Source organism: Chaetodon trifascialis, chromosome 19 (genome assembly GCF_039877785.1).
Source record: "Chaetodon trifascialis isolate fChaTrf1 chromosome 19, fChaTrf1.hap1, whole genome shotgun sequence".
Taxonomy (NCBI): Eukaryota; Metazoa; Chordata; class Actinopteri; order Chaetodontiformes; family Chaetodontidae; genus Chaetodon; species Chaetodon trifascialis.
The window spans coordinates 17237234-17242771 of record NC_092074.1 but is presented as its reverse complement, the minus strand read 5'-3'; positions in this window follow the sequence as shown (position 1 = coordinate 17242771).

Below are 5538 nucleotides of genomic sequence, written 5' to 3'. Positions count from 1 at the left end.
GGAGTTTTTCTGTAAAGCAGGACCCGGTTGGTGCTCTGGGGAAGGCCTGTATACCAGCAGTGATATTCAAATGAGATGAATCTCGACAGACACTTTGATGATGTGCCACTCATTTCAACTTTTAACTTTTATACGACCTCTCATGTGCTGCAACATTTATGTGAGACAGAGGAGAGTAAAGAAAAAAGAACAGAACATAGAAAAGAAAATATGAAACTTTCCAGCCAATAAGAAACAAAAAAAGGACAGAAGGACACAGAGGAAGAGAAAGTTTCCATTTGACAGAGTGGGATTGACGTGTGCAGGTCTGTTTGGTGGCTGACATCTTGTTGTTGTTTTTTTCATAAGTGGAAACAATTAGTGTAATATTTGAGTGTTTTTTGCTGTCAACCTCAAGAGAGCAAATAAAGTGGCTGTGTGCTTGAAAGATCAAATACCGCACACTGACTGACGAGAAAGAACGGACGGGAAAGAGGGCAATTTGTAAAGTTGACACTGACATGTCAGTTCATAATACACAACATCTTGTTGCTGTCCTCAGGAGAGATGGTTTTCAACACATAAAAAGACATTTCCTCTCTATGTGATTAACAACAGAGAGTGGAGCGGGCCATTAATGGCATTCTCTGGTCGTGAGATAAAGGTCCTGGCAGACAGGGGCATTTTCAGTTTCCTGTGAAAAATGGCTTGGCTTAATGCAATGCAATGGTACTGAGATATGAGAGGAACTGAATACTGGACATTCAGAGGTGGAGGTTCTGGAAAGATTAGAAAAGCCATCACCCACTAAACAACCACCGTCATCCTCCCCACTTTCATTTATTCCTGTGAATATGCTCTGCTGCCTCTGAAAAGGCTCATTCAGAGATTAATCTGTGGAGTAATGATGGTGTATTCTACAAGTTGCCAATCTCAGGAGACAAAGGAGTGACAGGAAAAAGCATGGAGGAGGAGGTGGCTGTGTTTTTAAATGCTGGTTGTTCAGTTAAGAAGAAAAATGAATAAAAGGAAGTACGGAGAATTCACACCTTTTCAGGCACCTCAGGTACCTCAGATGTTTTTCAAAAATGGCCTTGTTTATGAGGAATGTAGTGTTTCTTCTCCTGCCAGGCCCTTTCAAACTCTTCTTGTTAAGTTACAAACACTTGCGCTGCTTCTTCTCTCAAAGTCGGTGCCTTGATTTGACACCATGCTGATTAGTCAGTTAGTTCCACTTTAATGAGGTAAAGATGAGCCTTTATTGATGGTTTCCGGGTGACAGAAATGGCTTTTTGACTCCGATTTATAGCAGCCATACTGTTGCAGAGGCCACTCCATATAGCGTAACTGCTCTCTAATTACACTGGAAAGCATTTAGTCTACATGGATTTGGCCCAAATGCATATCATTTTTCTACTCTTCTGTCTCTTCCAAGAATCCTTACTTTTTCTCTGAGGAAAAGCCTAATATAACAAGACAGTATATTCACATCAATGTCTGCAAATTCTATTAGGTTGTCATTAACCTTTTCTGCAGTTTATAGAAGTTAAAAGCACAGCAAAAATGATTTAATGTAAGCATCACTTCAGATTGAAATTTTCCTCAGTTCATTGTGTAATCCTTGGCCATCCAAGCACAAAGAACTGCCGCCTGTCAGATGCCATTTGCGTCGCTAAACTCATAGATCCATGCATTTTCTTCTGTCATTTTCTTTAGCTTCAGAAGAGTTGAAATGGCACTACAGCACTTGCCTAAACAGTACAGAAATGAAAGTGACTGGACACATCAGAGACTAGATGAACTGACAAAAACATGTTTGTGTTCAGTGCTGCGGCGATCAGGACAGAATGTTCTCAGGATTGTTTTTAAGGAATTTGGGAAAGCACATTGAATTTTGAAAAAAATTTCACATTGTGATTTTTTTTTAGCCAGTTTCATAGATTTTTTGAGTCAGTGTTGTTAAAGTTGACTGTTTTAGGCCAAAACCACTAGAATTTCATGAAGAAATAAATGTTTCACACTGTTTTCTTAGGAGGGAGGGTTGCACCGGGGGACGTCTAACTCTTAGTTTCAGTATTTCCAAAAACCCTTGACAGAGTCCTGCTGATGATGCCTCATCAATGAAGTATAACAGCGCTGGAAACATGTTTGTTCATTAACCATAAAAGATAAAATATTGGTTAGAAATGCTCATCAGTTGAGCTCATCAGGGTTCATGTAAGGCCTGCATCCTTTCTTGTTGATGGCTACTGGTATTCAGTAACTAACTTAGTGGTAAATAAACCCCCTTGACCCTAAAACAAAACATGCCGTGGCAATATAAAGTCTATAACTTGAGGTTTTTGTCATTCCATTATAGAAGAAAAATGTATTTTGTGCTTACCTTTTTATCATAAGTGATGAAGGGAAACTTTTTTCAGTATCAGTGTTTGTTTGCATCTGGATCACAGTTTGTACACACAGTGTAAACAACATCAGGATGTAGGTCAAGAGCATCCAGAAGTGTTGCTGTCTTTGTCATCTTTGTTCACACTTTGCAGAACAGAACACGTCACTGAGACTGAAGATCGTTTCATCATGATTGAGGTTGTCTGATGAACTAAAATATATAATTGTTGGTCATCTGCATAAAAGTTGTAATTGAAAATCTGTTGCGTGATGTTGCTGACAGGATGGAGAACACACTTGACAAACAGAACAGGGCCAAAAATGCTTCCCTGAGGAACTCCATAATCAATATAAAGTGTATAAAACATTTAAAGATAATGAAAAAAACTTTTGTCTTGAGATATCAAATCCCAGGCTCAGGTCAGCGGCTACTGTTCTTGCCAGTTACTCATGTTCAAAGATAAAAGAAAAATCCTACAACTCTGGAGATTATTACTCCTCCATGGTTACGTGTGTGCATGTCATAAATCAGAGTGACAGGTGATGTACAGATAGAGATGAGCTGTAGGAGAACATTGTGTAGCTGCTGATCTGCAGAGTGCTCCTACACATCAGGCCTTGCAGGGTGAATAATGAAAAGTAACGCAGAACATCGAGATCTCAGCTGATCATCGGGGAACTTTCTCCTTGGAAGTGGAGCGGAAGAGTTTGTGGTTGGCAGCTATAAAGGTGCAACCGTGACAGTTATGTAATAAATATCATAACAAGGGTGAATAAACTTAGTCACCCAATCCGAATTTTGGTTATGTAATGTGGCATCAAGGCCTCGCTGAAAAGTTAGCCGTGATGAAAGCTGTGCTGACACAGGCGAATATAAATCCAAAGATCTGCTGCAACAGTGTCTGAACAGGCCAGGTCACATAGCAGGTGCATGTCAGTGGAAACAAATAAGAAAAAAAGGGAGATTTTTCAAAGTAAAATTAGTAAACTGATGACTTCCAGGCTCAAAAATGTTTTCTGAAAGATTTGAGTGCTCAGATCATCCCATATCCACCCAGGTTTGCTGGAAAATGTAAACAAAATGCATGTTTTCAGAAAGCAAGTCTGCACTACAGCATCTTTCTAATGTAACATCGAGACAGAAAACATTTTTTTCGTTCGGTTTGTGAAAAGATGTTTTTATGAATTCCACGCATCTCCAATTTTGAGCCAAATGAGAGTCGCTTCTGTAACGCTTGCGATTGTTGAAGGCATCTCTATTTGTCCAGTATTAATTCCCTGATGGCAAAGGGCTGAGATTGCTCATTTCACCTGTAATCTGCTGAATGTGTGTAGTGTGCCATACATAAACTGCAATCAGCAGTCTGTAATGCTGTATGCTATTACTGAACCACTGTTGATGATGTTTTAGACAGTGTGTGCATGTGTGCAAACAAGGCAATGAGTCTCTTTACTGCTAAAGGCGAGCTCAAAAACGGCTAAGGCACTGTTTATAATGTGGAACACCTGTTTCCTACAAAACTCCACTCTCGCTGAGTGTGTTTACATGCGCACGAAAACGCTGGTTTAGAGCCGTCTCCCGGTTTTGATCTTATCCGCGCAGTTATGATTTTTCAACATCTCTGCCACTGTGTTCTGTACCGACAAAGACTGGACAAGGTGTTTACATGCCACAGTATCCTGGTTTCTGTTGGAGCACTCCAGGTAGCTTATCTAGGTTTCTTTTAAAACGAATATATGATATTTACATGTGGAACACATAAACAGGATACCATTGCACATGTAAACGCACCACTGTAGCACAACGTGTAGGACTCGGCTGTGATTTTAGAAGCTCGACAGCCTTAAAATATTCTGATGAAGTTTATGTTTATCAAAAAATGAGACAATACTGGAGAAAACTGGCGCCGTTTTTCTTTTTGTATGTCTCTGGAATAAGATTGACAGCAACCATTAAGTTTTTGTTTAGAAAAATCGACTAACGGATGACAGAATGACAAATGATTTAAACTTACATGTGATTAATGATTAATGCCAAATGACATAATACAAAAATGTCTGGCGTTTATGTAGTTTTCCGCAAACCATGGCTCTATTTGAATGCCTGATTTCTACCGAGTGGACAAAATAAACTTATATTTCATCATTAATGACAAGATCAGAATCATCAGACCAGTTGACACTCAGATGAACTATTGTTTTAAATTAAACCATATTTTATTATGCTTAAAGAAAAAACAAACTGTAGATGTATAGCCACACACACACACAGCCACCTGTAGCCCCTCTTTCAGTTCATGAGAGATGCCGAACACTGTTAACAGGCATAATGCAGAATTAAATGTTCCAGTAGAAAAAAAAGATGAAAATGTGACTGAAATGAGCGTGTTGTGACTAAAATATCGAGACACAGTCAAACTACAAAAATAAAATACAATAAAGATGATGTAAGAGAACTCCTTCAGAGGTCTAAAACGAGGACAAACACTGCATAAAGACCTCAGTTGGCTGAATCAAGTGTGTTTAGGTGGGGCTGGAGCAAAGACCCCCTAAGTGCATGAGGTGCAAACTCTGAGGCCATTTATTAGTGAGGTGTACTGCTATTATTCTCAATCATTAATAACACAGAGTATCAAGTCAAACAACTCAGACTGATAGCACAAGTAAGAATTATTTAGGGCGGATCATTTACATAACAAAACATAGTGTGATTCCATTAAATAAAAAACAAAATAGTGCACTGATTTCCAGTGTCCTAAAGCATATACAACAGTTTTCTAAGGTGCAGCAGTGAATAAGATATGACTCTACTATGCACAAAGTGAGCTTACATGCTCTTAGTTAAACTATCAGAATATAATTGTGCTATTATGAAAACATATGACGAGCAACAAGGAAAGGAAAACTGTCCGATGTACAGGAAGAGACTACGAAAAATAAATTCATAGTGATTTGTACAAAACACAACAGTGAGGTCTGAAGGGGTCGGCAGGGAGGCCTAGTGGTGAGAGACACCGTCACATGTTTGATCCCCACAACATTTACAAGTGTCCCCGTCCTCCAGCAAGTCATTTCAGCCAATCATCCTCACTTAATCATTTAATTGCCATTAATCAGAGTTTTCCCATGGGAGGAGAAAAGATGAAACAGGGCAGAAAGTTTGGCTTAAAC